Source organism: Scardinius erythrophthalmus (genome assembly GCF_964197995.2).
Source record: "Scardinius erythrophthalmus genome assembly, chromosome: 25".
NCBI classification, from domain to species: domain Eukaryota; kingdom Metazoa; phylum Chordata; class Actinopteri; order Cypriniformes; family Leuciscidae; genus Scardinius; species Scardinius erythrophthalmus.
In genome coordinates this window covers 22,356,625-22,371,654 of record NC_138245.1, presented here as the reverse complement: position 1 = coordinate 22,371,654, position 15,030 = coordinate 22,356,625, and positions in this window count along the sequence as shown.

Here is a 15,030-nt window from a genome sequence, read left to right as displayed (position 1 = left end):
CTTTGAGACTGACAAGGCCATGAACGTATTTCAGCTAGAAATCTTTTAAATGCTATCCTTCAGGATCGTACTCATTTTCATAATTATATAACATCCTCTTCGCAAATAATGGTGTGTTATGATCACACAATTATTACAATTGGTTAAGTAAACATTATGCACTGTCTAATGGAAAGTGTGCAGAGTCTTTAAACACAAAAGGTTTGACACAAAACTTTTTCTTGAGAGCACATAACATGCCTTGGGCAAGCATTTCGCAAAAACCTTCCCCGAACAATAAACAATATGAGTTGAAAATGCAAAGCACAGACAAGTGTATCTGTATCGCTGATGGAAATTCCCAAAGTGGTTTGGTGAACTCTCGTTAACATATCACCTGCAAATGAAGACACTAATCAGGGTATTAAAAAAAAAAAAAACACCTCTTAGGGGTTTTCACACAAGGCTGAATAAAGACATTGCACCAAACCACTTTCATTAGTCATCATCATTAAGGAAAATGCAAGATGACACAACCTTAAAATCCGTGGCCTATAAAAAGTCAGGCTATTTGCAGGGTTAAAATTGTAATCCCGCACTCAACCTCACGCCATTCCAAACCTGTTCTTTTGGAACAAAAGGAAAAAGGCTTAGTGTGTTTTTGTCCATACAACGGGATCCAATTATCTTTAGACTCCAGCATATCTTGAATTTTCTTTTATGTTCAGCAAGAGAAAGAAAGTCATACAGTTTTTTATTTAAATTTAGTATAAAGTTGTGACTTCTGTGACATGCAAAATGTATGCTCCGCTTTCTGGATGAGCTCCAGTTAATAGCCACATACATAAATTAAACACGTACTCACACAATACAGTACATAAGATAAAGTCCTATAGAATGTAGCCTAATGTGTGCTATGCTTTGATGCGACTGTGCACGTTAGGAATGCTTTTGAGAGCACAGTTTGGTAGCAATCCTAGATTTCATCTTTAAAAGATTTCGAGCCTTTAAAAAGACAAAATTGGTGAGAAGCACAGATCTTAATGTTATAAAAAAAAAATCCATTTGCTTTCTCAATAGTTTGCAATAATTAATTATTCTGATCTGATCTCCACACCTGATATACACGCTAAAACATGAACCAGTGCCTCGCTACTGTATTGCGTAAGCAAAGCTTTGCCATCTTTTTCACAAAAAAAAAAAAAAAAAAAAAAGCCCAGGAGAGAACTGCTTGTCTTGGTGTTGCTTACCTGACAAAAGCAACTCTAAGGTGTGATGGGATCTTGCACGATCGGGGTGGATGAATGAGCTTGCAGACTGACAGACTGCGTAAGCCAGAATTCTGTCGGCTCGCATCTTAATCCACAGGTTGCCGCTTCTCTAAACATCACGGAAGAGCAATTTTTCTCCAGCCTCTGGGGAACAGCAAAGACAACAAGGGTTAATCAAGAGCTCATCGCTAATTAATACAATTCAGCACATTTCAACAAGGAAATTTCTCAACGAACAAACTAAAAAGCCTGTTCAAATGCAGGCCACGTCTTGCCTTTCATACGTATGTAGTGACATTTTCCTTATAATATAGTGTGTGCTGACAAATGACATCAACACATTACATCAGTTCTATACAACTGAGTACAATGATAACTCAAAACCAAACTGTCCCACACATCCAACAAAGAACACAGTCCCTGTGTCTCAATACATCCCAGGCCTTTAAGTGGAGATAAGAGAGCATGAATGAAAGTGTTTGTACTCGGGCAGCGTAGGCCATTGACTGGGCGAGATGAGAATCAGACGTGCTCACCCTTCCCCTTATCAGAGCGAACAGATCGGGTCGACAGGGAGGGTGCACAGCCGTAATGCTCCACAATGCCAGAGACATTGCACAAGACATGGGTGCAGTTGCAAGGACCAAATGCAAAAGGCACAGTCTCATGTAGCCACATTCTCTGTGTTTTCTGAGGCGAGACAGCAGCACAGCTGAAACAATGGATCTCCAGTCATTTAGGTGGTGTGATTCTGTGTAATAAACTTATGTGCAATAAACAGATTTCCTAAAAGCAGGAATACAGGAAAAGTCCAGTATCACAGTGGTGATCTAAAATTTGCGGTATACTAAAGAAGCTGACGAAAGTCTAGTATACAATATCCTGTGGCACAGAATTTAAACAAATTATAGTTACTTTTGTGATAGTCACTTATTTGTGCAACAAGAGAAACATTCTTGACATCAGCAGTGCCCCTGATATCCAAATATAGTCCATGGCAGGTCAGTGCCTGGACATCGTCCTGTGCGTTTTCAGCGGTACCACTCCTAACAGGTGGCGTATTTTCCATGGCCTGCTTTGGAACACCATCAGCGCAAGTTCCTGGGAACAACCCAATTTACTGGAAAATAACAAAACCACTGCTCTCAGGGGACGTCCTCCAGCTTCCGACCTTTTCCACAGAGATCTAAAAAGATGAGCCCAAGCGTCACACAACTTTGCTCATACATTTACAAGAAAAGGTGGAACATGTGACAGTCAGTGTTTCTTCAACTTTTGAAACATGTTATTTTGTTAAAACAAACAAATATAATTTCATCTGGACAAAGAGTGAAATAAATGTAAATCATTTCAGCATTTATTGCGAGAATAAAATGTACAATTTTCCAGTTATGTGAATATCCATTGTTGGACATTAGTTGGTGGACAAAAATAAATTAGTGAGTGTGTGAAAAGGTTGTTTTAAAAGAGTTTATTTTCTAAAAGACCACAGGGTCAAAGCTACCCTAGTTAAAGAAACACACCAGTGCAAAATATTGCCGCCCTTTCTGTTACACGCATGGCAGCGCAAAATGGCTTTCCGTTATTAGAAAAGACATTTACGTTGGCCCGATATAAAATACCCTTTGAATTTCTATTACTGTAAGATAGTTTAAAAAAAAAAAAAGTTTACATTAAAACATTAGGCAAACCAATCATCAACTGTGGAAAATAATTGAAACTAGGCTAAGTGTCACTTCAGCACGATTGGTTTCATATAGCAACTGTAAGGATCGTCTACTTAAACCATTGATTACATGAAACTGTAGTGAACCAGTAGCCTATAATGCTGATCATAATGGGTTGGTAATTCGAGTTGCCTCACCTGCTTTTATTTAAGGTGATGCGGTTTTGGTGATCTTAAACCTCTCGAACTTGAAGTTCACACAGGGATGTACTGTAGTTTGGCTTTGGCAGCTTCTTCTCTTAGTGCTCTCGGTATTGGTGGAGCTCCCTCTTGTGGCCAAGAGTATTAGCTCTGTGACATACATGTATTAAAATAAGGTGCAGACAATGAATTTCTTATGCATTATTTTATTTTATTTTATTTTATTTTATTTTATTTTATTTTATTTTATTTTATTTTATTTTATTTTATTTTATTTTATTTTATTTTATTTTATTTTATTTTATTTTTAAAAAACCAAACATGCAAGGAGGGATTATCGGACAGTATGAAGTCAACAGGAACATTCCTGGTCTGCTGTAGTTCTGCCTTCTCAAATGCTTCTACCCATAAGCCTAACAAACACACATCTTTCACACAGACAGTGGGGGGCACATGACATATGAATATACACCCACCCATCAATCAAACTGACACTTTATGGTTGAAAACATTTTCATTATAGCATGGAGAACACAAACAAGTATCCCACTGTTTGTCTACAAGTGCTGCCACGGCTGTGTTTGTCCATAAATCACTGTTTGATTCACATACAGATGATGCATGGATGCAGATACAATAAACAAATATTTAATGAGCAATTGCATATATGGATCAGGAGTCCCATGTTTTATAAAACACTAAGGATTACTCGTGGATTTGATTATGAGAGATGCTCATAGACAAAGAAAATTGATTTCAGAGCTCTTCAAGTGCAGATAAAGATTTCTAAACAAAGCTAATGAGACACTTCTCTTCTTGACATTATGGATAGAAAAATTGTAAACTGCAGTATCATTTTGTTTCATGCCTCTATTTGAATGCACAAACCATCTATTACTAAAAAAAGAGTGCTGACACATTGTTTACATTAATATTTGTGTGACAGATTTAAATGGATGAGTCTGTGATGATATAAATAAGCCCTTGAATTTATTTAGCTTGGACAACGTCCAAGAACACGCACTTTTACCGTTCATGCTTCATACCTACAATTATTTCACTGAATAGGGATCAAAGGACGCCATGCTGAACCTTTGTTTGCATCACCTCTGCAGTATAAAAGCCCTTCTTAGTTTCTCTTGGGCATTATGCCTAGCACAAGCTCATTAATAAAGCTACATTAAGTGTTCAGAGAAAGCAATCAAGCCAAATATATTATAAAGGGCTTTTGTTTGTCTTTTCATACCTCAGATAAAGAAATCGGTTCCAAATACCTGTGCGTTTTTTTCTCAGAGTTGGGCCAATAGCACACCTCTCTGAATTGTGTATATAAATTGCAATTACTGAACCCAGCAAGAAAGGATATTTTTTATTTGTCCAATGAATTCTCTATTATGTTAAAGAAGTTAAATGATACTCATTTCAAAAAGTGGTAAAAATATACACTCACTTAAAGGATTATTAGGAACACCATACTAATACTGTGTTTGACCCCCTTTCGCCTTCAGAACTGCCTTAATTCTACGTGGCATTGATTCAACAAGGTGCTGAAAGCATTCTTTAGAAATGTTGGCCCATATTGATAGGATAGAATCTTGCAGTTGATGGAGATTTGTGGGATGCACATCCAGGGCACGAAGCTCCCGTTCCACCACATCCCAAAGATGCTCTATTGGGTTGAGATCTGGTGACTGTTGGGGCCATTTTAGTACAGTGAACTCATTGTCATGTTCAAGAAATGATTCGAGCTTTGTGACATGGTGCATTATCCTGCTGGAAGTAGCCATCAGAGGATGGGTACATGGTGGTCATAAAGGGATGGACATGGTCAGAAACAATGCTCAGGTAGGCCGTGGCATTTAAACGATGCCCAATTGGCACTAAGGGGCCTAAAGTGTGCCAAGAAAACATCCCCCACACCATTACACCACCACCCCCAGCCTGCACAGTGGTAACAAGGCATGATGGATCCATGTTCTCATTCTGTTTACACCAAATTCTGACTCTACCATCTGAATGTCTCAACAGAAATCGAGACTCATCAGACCAGGCAACATTTTTCCAGTCTTCAACTGTCCAATTTTGGTGAGCTCGTGCAAATTGTAGCCTCTTTTTCCTATTTGTAGTGGAGATGAGTGGTACCCGGTGGGGTCTTCTGCTGTTGTAGCCCATCCGCCTCAAGGTTGTGCGTGTTGTGGCTTCACAAATGCTTTGCTGCATACCTCGGTTGTAACGAGTGGTTATTTCAGTCAAAGTTGCTCTTCTATCAGCTTGAATCAGTCGGCCCATTCTCCTCTGACCTCTAGCATCAACAAGGCATTTTCGCCCACAGGACTGCCGCATACTGGATGTTTTTCCCTTTTCACACCATTCTTTGTAAACCCTAGAAATGGTTGTGCGTGAAAATCCCAGTAACTGAGCAGATTGTGAAATACTCAGACCGGCCCGTCTGGCACCAACAACCATGCCACGCTCAAAATAGCTTAAATCACCTTTCTTTCCCATTCTGACATTCAGTTTGGAGTTCAGGAGATTGTCTTGACCAGGACCACACCCCTAAATGCATTGAAGCAACTGCCATGTGATTGGTTGATTAGATAATTGCATTAATGAGAAATTTAACAGGTGTTCCTAATAATCTGAGTGTAAAACCAATGAGCACTCTCTATTATTATTTGTACTGTGACACTAATGAGGGAACACCATTCTTTTTGGTCTTAAATGTCCGTGACTTTTTTTTTAGAATAGGACGTATTGGAGTTATATGGAGCATTTTTTGCACCTTTAACTACAATTTACTGTTATTTCACCCAAATACCGTATACTTCATTTTGCTATAATTATAAGAGATGCATTTGCTCAAGGATGCATTGAGCTTTAAGATGGGAGTGAGAAACTATTTTTCTCACTTAATAAAAGATGGAATAGTTGAGAGAACAGGAATGGAATGTGGGTATAATGAAGATCTGTCATACATGGAAAAAGATCATCATTATTCACAGGAGTCTCTGTGCATAGAAAAACATTAGATGTGAAAGGAAAATTGTTGAGATGATATGCTATCGGAAAAACATTTTGAGATGCATTCCATAAAGCTCTTATATTAATATTAATATTAATCTTAATCTTAATCTTAATATTATAAAAGTTCTAATGTACCCCTGTTATTGTTATTTTTTCCTTCTCTCATGGTGACTACTATAGCAAAACATTCATTGCATATATTTTAATGACATCTTACCATGTCTGATGGCCAGTTTACTCATGAATAGCATTCAAATAAATAGATGTATATGTTTGCAGATACAATTTTTCCCTCATTTTAATTATAAAAACGTGAAATTGTTCATAGAAAACAAATAAAAAAGAAAGGACAAGACTGTGTGTGCATGAAAATCAAAGTAACCCATCAGAAGATATATTAAAAGATGAGAAGATAAAAGACAAAAAGAGCTGTAGTAAATGTTTGATCTCACAGGCACAGAGACGATGAATCAAAGCCCACCCAATGCCTGATTAAATGACAAGCCTTCAGCACGGCAGCAGAATGTTAAGCTACATTAGGCCGCGCTGAAGCCTCATCTCTGAACCATGTTCTGTGAACTGATGCACTGACCTGTGGGACCGCGGTCAGGTCGGACCACCAAGATTCTGAGATGGATTTGCCACATAAGGCAGGGATGCAACTAACTGGATTAATTCCAAGTCTTTTGTGGAAAGATAACTGAGATTCAGACCTCCTAAAACAGCCAAAATCTAGTCAAAAGAGCAGTTCAGCATTTTAGCTTATGCATGCTTGGCTTGACTTTAGTGTTAGTCAATCACAAATTCATCTTTTGTTCTTGAATGTGCTTAAGCTGATGGACATGACTGAAGATGCTTCTTTTCTCTTTTTTGAACGATTTAAAATTGTATTCCTAATGTGAAATACGTTATTCTGTACTGTCATCTGTCTAGAATGGATGTCTGTAAAAATCTTTCTCGCTTTGACAGGTGAAAGAACAGGTTGTGATATATCTATGAAGCAAAAACGTATGTTACTCATGACACCTACATGGATAGAACAGATAAGGGAAATCAGCCCATAAAGGTGTTACGATAACAATTTCACAGTATCCATATATAACCCACCCAGAACACCATAGCAACCACCTAGCATCACCCTAGCAACCACCCAGAACACCCTAGAAACTGCCTAGCAACACCATAGCAACCACCCAGAATACCCTAGCAACCGCCTAGCAACACCATAGCAACCACCTAGAACATCCTAGCAATCGCCTAGCAACCATGTCCAGCTCCAATTTATAAATAATCTCAGATCGGTTGTACTTCTGTACTAGATAAATCAAAACGCCTGAGATATGATTCCATAACTGCACCTGAGAAGATGGCAATTCAACACACACATACAGCGACCCAGATGAAGAAAATGCATTTTTGATGCATTTCCTCATAAGCAAATATCTCTCAATTCAGAGCTGCCTCTCACTCCTGACCAAATGACACTGCTGTCTTTCACGCCTCACCACAACAGTTTGTGCACTACTGTAAACTTTAAGTCGATTTTAATGAAACGATTTTGGAGGCACAACATGGAGGCTTATTTTTTACGTTTGCCTATAGACATCTCTTACAAAAAATGTGTATTAATGTACAGTCTACTCCTCAGCTCTTTTATTTAATCTTTGGGATGTTCTACATGTAGTGTCTTGACCGAGTGTCTTTTATATTTAATATGGCATGCTGCAAATGTATTTTGATAACAGATAAACTGTTTTCAATGTGTAATAAGCTTTTCTAGTCAGAATACCATCTAATCTCTCTAAATAGAAAAAAAAAATTAAACGAAAAGAGGCTTGTGTAAATTAGAGGGATTTTTTCCCTCCATTATGGCCCTTTCCAAGAATAATATTTCATTACCGAAATCTGTGTAATTATACCTATTACAAAGAGATAAAATCAAAAGGGAGCCCTGACTGACTTACTGTGTGTATCTGACATGACATGACTTTACTGTAGCTGTATTTCAGATGAATCATTACGGATTATTGCAAAAACATAAAGGTGTTTAAAAAGAAATATTGTGTAACAAACGAAAGCATTGTGGAAAAGATAAAACAGATTATCCCTGTTTAATTAAAAGCATAACAACAAACGAATGGATTAGTCTCACGCATATGGTTTACTGGTGTTGCTATGCTAAACATAGACTGGGAGCATAAAAAAAATCATAGAACAAAACTCAATAGAAGACAAAATGACTATCCTAAAATTTGACTCTATCTTATCCCATTTTTGATCCTAGAAGATAGACACCCTACAGTGGGTCAAAGGTTTGAACTCTGTGCTCTCTGATGTTATTTTATTACTGGCACTGTGTTTTTGCTCATGCTGGAATGGAAAATGTGAGCATATAGTATTTGATGGGCTGACACTAAAACAAGTTACGCAAGTGTGTTGTGCAAGTGAACATTCCTTCACCAGCCACAGGATAGTAATTAACTGAACATACAGCCCTTTAAAGCAAATCCCTCTCTCTTTATGATCTGAGCATTATTATAATTCTGTCTCAGGGGATTTAGAAAAATCAACATCCAAGATAAGTATAAGACATCTCGCCATATTTAAACTTTCCTTCAAAACAAAGAAAAAATGTGTTTGAATCGTTTTAATTATGGCTGTACAGATGGATTCAGATATCTAAGACTTAAACGTGTTTTTGAAAAATAGGTGCATGTGCAGCCCCTCCTTCACTCACCACTTGAATTATTTTACATTTACATTTATGCATTTGGCAGACGCTGATATCCATCATGTTAACCATCGTGTTATACTGTGCAGTGAGATGCTGAATACATTCACATAAGGAACATAAATTGTGCAATTTATGAATGATTTAAAGTAGTGCAGAACTTTTTGAGGAACTCTGCTGTTGAAGATTCCTTGTCGGCCTGCAATTTCTACAATGTGTGGTTGTCGGGTGGTCAGTGACACATTAAACATTATCTGTGTTTGAGTAGGGCTATTCAAGATAAACTGTCAATAATTATTCATTTGGATAATTTGGATCAGTAACAAAGAGTAATATAAAACAGTGAAAGGACAATTAGTGGTGGGGATATTTATACATCATACTTAGGTGGCTACAATTGACTAAAGTCTTATGAATGAATCAGTGAATCATTCACTCAAACGATTCATTCAAAACACTGATTCATTCTGGAACAAAACAAGAGACTCATTAAATCATTCGTTAAACCGATGTGTTCAAAAATGTGTTCATTCTTTCTGTCTGCCTTATAAAGAAATGGCAGTATGCAGTTCTGTCGCTGATACAAGCAAGCGATAAGTGATGTACGTTTTTTATAAATAAGTCATTGATTCATTCACTCAACCATTCATTCACTGACTGAAAAAAATGATTGGTTGAATTTAATAAAAAAATTTATGGTAAGTGGTTGCACACAATTGATTTTAGTTACATTTAAACAAATGCATTAAGTTGAACTAAAATTGATTAAGTTCAACTTAATGCATTTGTTTAAATGTAGCTAAAATCAATTGTATGCAACCACTTACGATACATTTTTTTATTAAATTCAACGAATAATTTTTTTCAGTGTGGCTGCCTCTGAAATCACATAGCCTACTCTTTTGAGTAGTATACTTATATTGTATAAGCAATTACTTCACAACCACTAAAAAAAGTATGTTCTATATAGTATGAATGTGTGTAGTATGAATGTAATCTGGACATACATCCGCCATTATCATGTGACATACCAGAGTCAGACTGTCATTCAGTAAAGTGTCCATCGTATGCACACTTCAGAAGACTACTTTGGAAGAAGTAGGTCACCTGGATACTTCCTACTCTTTTACGAGTACTGGGAATTCGGACATACTTCTTTTTGTCACATACTGTTTTTCGCCTACTATAGGGAGGTATGCGAAATCAGATGCAGCCATTGTCTGTATTGAGTCATTGATTCATTGACTCAACTGATTCGTTCAAAAACGCTGATTCATTTAAGAATAAAACAAGAAACATCTGTCTAAACATTTCATGAAATTTTCCAAAAAGGTAAATTAGTAAACCCAATATATCTATATTTTGAATTTGTTTTTAGTTTTGTTTGTTGGATTCCAACATATTCTGTTTCTGTCATCACTGCCATTCGGACTGATTGATGAAAGCGGACATAAACTGATAGAAGACTCCCTTGTTGATGTTAGTCAGTCAGTCAGCCTGTCGATGTCAATGCCAATAGCCAGAGCAATTAAGAACCATGCTTTAATGCTGACCCGAGGACCATGGGAAGGTCATCTGAGGGGAACTGGTGTCTAACTCCAAGGCTTTTGAAGAACAACACTTATCAATCTGGAGTGACCAGGCACTGATGAAAGCCTTCTATTTGACCCAGCTCGCCACGCACAGGTAATGATCCCGTCTTTGATCTTCAGATAGCCCTTTTGGATTATAGGGTGGCTCGGTGTGAGTACCAGCTTCCTACACACTCGGACACAGAAACCGCCTCTGTGCAAGTGCAATTCAATTTCATTTAATTACTACCTCTTTAAGTTCTTATTGACTGAGCTCAGATGGTTTACTAGTTTCAATTGATTGAAGGCAAGGATGGAGAACAGTAAGCTTCAAGGGTGAAAAGAACTAAATTGTGAAGCTGAAAGCACGCAGATTAAAGATGTAAATTTCGGATGATTGGCATCAAAGAATCAAAACAGATGCTGCTGAAGGGCATTTGAATAGCACAGTAAATTATCCACTTCAGTAATTAACTTGCATTTTTGGCACAAGAACGACATCACTTGCAGATCTCGGTTAGCCTATACATTTACATAACAGTTTTCTTTTTTTGGTAGGGAGGTTTGACGTTCGTCTTCAGTGGATAACAAAATTGATTAGCCTATACCAAATCTTGGAGCTGACAGTTCTACGATTTCAGAGGAGCAAAGCATTTGTGCAGCATTGGGACTTTTCAGTGTATTTTCAACTTGTGTGTGTTTATACATCCTTGACAGATTGTCAGTCTTTTTTTATTGGATTTAGATGAGTAACAACACTGTTAGAAATTTCTTGTAATTTTACAGGAAATTCCTGGCTAATAGTTGCCGTAAATTTACTGTAAACAGTATACAGGACTGTTATTGTAAAATAAATACAACAAGGTACTGTACTTAATAGAATTTCCTGTAATTTTACAGGATAGAATACTGTAAATATTACAGCAAAATTTTATATTTACGGCAACTTAGTAGCCAGGAATTTCCTGTAATTTTAGGGATTTCCTGTAATTTCACAGGACAGAATATTGTAAATATTACAATTAAATGTTGTAACTTCGATAAATGTCCTCTTTCAGACTTCTGCAAAGAAAAACAAAACACTTAGTATTTTTTTTTAATATTTTTATTTTCTCTTAAAACTGATGAGAAAACAGAGTGCACAATGCACAAACAAACAATCTATTACTGTACCAAACTGGTTAAACATGAGTTGTCAAACATACTAATGTCCCCTGCCCACTAATGTCCCCTGCCCACCAATTCCTCAAAAGTGTGCAAACTGGTGCGTTCAGCCCTCGTTTTTTTCTCTGCCTTGCTGCCCGTCTGGGGATTTATGCCGCAAAAGGCTCTGAAAACAGGGGGAAAAACACACTTATCAGGTAACATTTAAGACTGATATGACATGGTCATAACCATGACATGAAACATTAAGGGATCTTTATGAATGAATGAGTGCTTGTGTGTGTGAGACTGAGTGTCATTGTAGGCTATATGAGTATGTGTGTGTCTGTGTGTATATGTCTGTGGCTTGGCACGATCGATGCAAGGGTCTGCGATGCGAGTGCACCGGTTGGAGTGGAGTGCATCGAATAGAAATTGGGCTGAAACCATGATGCATCTCCCTTTAAAGCTTTGCATCGGTAAAATCTGATTTCCTATTTTATATAAGCCTTTATATTTTTAAATGATTATTTTCATTCAATTTACTTTAATAATTATCTCAGCCATTTCCCAAACAAGCAGACTATTAGATGCGGAGGGGTAGGTCTATTTTCAGGTCGAAATTCATGAGCATTGTTTACAAATAGAAAGATCTCTAAACCGTGATTCTAACACCCGAGCTACACCGGGCCTCTACACGCGCGTATTACGCTGAATTCTACGCACTCGTAGATTCAACTGATGTCAGCGATTCTGGCTACACCAGGAACACGGACAGCGCAGACCCGGCGCATGTGTACTTTAAAATAGAAATTAGTTCTATTTTTCCACGCACTCGCACATCACGCATCTGCAACACAGAGAAAACTTTCATCTTGTTGGATAGCTGCACGTTGTTATAGCTAGCAAACACAAGTCCCACCCTACTCTGCTTCTGATTGGCTAAACACGTTTTTTTTTTTTTTTTAAGTGAGAGCTGCCATAGGTTTTGGGGAACTCAAAAATGATAAACCTTTTCCGAATTTCTATCCTGATGAAAATTTCTTCACAACCGTGTCACGCCGGAATACTTTAACCCCTGAGTGTGTGCCTGTGAGAGATTGAGTGATCCCTTTCTCACTAAATTGGATAGCATAATTTGAGTTTTTTCTTATACCTGCAAAGCAATGTGTAAAATCTGATCACTCAAAATGCGAAGTAATATGTTTTTGTATTAAGTGGGCCAGGGTGACTTAATGACATCCCTAACTCTAACAAAAAATGTAAATTACAGAAAAGTTATAAACATTGATTAAAGGGATAGTTCGCCCAAAACTGATATTTAACCCATGATTTACTCACCCTCAAGCCGTTCGAGATGCATATGTCAATCTTTTTTCAGATGAACACATTTTCAGTTATTTTAGAAAATGTCTTAGATCTTTCAGTGGTTATAATGTGAAGTTATGGGGTCCACCTCCTTCAAGTCCCAAAATGTGCATGCATCCTTCACAAAAGTAATCCATCCGGCTCCAGGGGGATAAACGAAGGCCTTCTGAGGGTAATCAATGCGGTTTTGTCGTAAAAATATACATATTTAAAACTTTATAACCGAAAATAACTGGCTTCCGGTAGCGGTCGACGCGCGTTCACGGAGATGGATGCTGGTGTATGACGTAGGACGAAGCGTAGGAAGCGTCGTGATGTCGAACAAACGTAGAGTTTTGTTTTGCTCTGCTCTCTGGCTGCGCTGTCACATTCGTTCTACGTCACGACGCTTCCTACGCTTCGTCCTACGTCATACACCAGCATCCATCTCCGTGAACGCGCGTTGACCGCTACCGGAAGCCAGTTATTTTCACTTATAAAGTTTTAAATATGTATATTTTTACGACAAAACCGCACGGATTACCCTCAGAAGGCCTTCGTTTATCCCCCTGGAGCTGAATGGATTACTTTTGTGAAGGATGCATGCACATTTTGGGACTTGAACGAAGTGGACCCCATAGCTTGACATTATAACCACTGAAAGATCTAAGACATTTTCTAAAATAACTGAAAATGTGTTCGTCTGAAAAAAGATTGACATATGCATCTCGAATGGCTTGAGGGTGAGTAAATCATGGGTTAAATATCATTTTTGGGCAAACTATCCCTTTAAGATCCCTTCATGTATAAAGTCGTTGCTTATGGAGGTATATTTGATTCAAATCAACTGAACACCTGTGACAGCGTGATTTGTAGTTGTAGAGAAAAGCCACACATGTGTATCAGTAAATTTGAAGTCAAAGAGAGAAATGGTTTAAGAGTTGCAAACTTGTAGACTTTTTTTTCTCTCCCACAAACACAACACAACAGTTACACCTTCTCAAATTCTTCATTGCAGTTTCACAAATCCTATTCTACAAATCACAAATTAAGAAACCCATTTTGCTCCCATTTTTTATACAATTGTTGCAGTGAACATGTCCTTAAAACAACCTTTAACGGTCGTTTTCAAAACTGTGCAATTCACCGAGTGATTAGTGATGTCCGTTGATGTTCTAAAACAAGTAGCGTAGCGAAATACAGATTTCTGTTGGAGGACTCATTGCTCGTTAATATTACTGCGCTTCAGACTCAAATATCGAGTGGAAGTTTATACGCGGTTGTGAGGTATCTGAAAAAAATAGTTCTACTATAGCAAATCAGACGGATTGAAATCATACATTGCGCCGATATATTTGTTTTTAATCATCAACGAACACCACTAACCACTAGTGAGTTGCACAGTTTTGAAAACGAACGTTAAGGGTTGTTTTAAGGACACCAAAACAAACCAGAAAAGAGACTCAAAGTGCTAAGTACCGGAATTATCCTTTAACCCCTCAGAGCCGCGTGGAGCACTTTTATGATGGATAAATGCAAGTGACTTTTTTGAGCTTCAAACTGATCTACTGCCTTTATAAAGCTTGGAAGTGTCAGGTTTTTTTTTTTTTATAACTCAGATGTCATATAGAAGAAAGAAGAAAGTCATATACACCTAGAATGGCTTGAAGGTAAGTAAATCATGGGGTAATATTCATTTAAAAGTGAACTACCCTTTTAACAAAATAAGGGAAGAATATACCTTGTACAGTTAGGCAAGCTGTGCTGGGTAGAGTCTCTCTCTGGATGTCAGCAGCTGTGGCAGAGGGCTAGGGAATAAAAAATGTAAACATTACCAAAAGTATTACCAATTACACAACAAATACCAATTACAAATCTATTATTATTGTAATATTCCATACAGTTTGCCAAGCAGCCACATATAATTTAAGACAAACAAAATGGTTAACTTGATTTTAATACAACTAATAATCTGCTGCCTTCTCTGAAGACAAAGAGAGCAGTGAAAGCCTTTCAACAGAACCCAGGCTCCGGAAAAAAATATTTAATGACGGTGCTGGTCAGTTTATTTTATATAAAGACAGCTTAACGTTACAT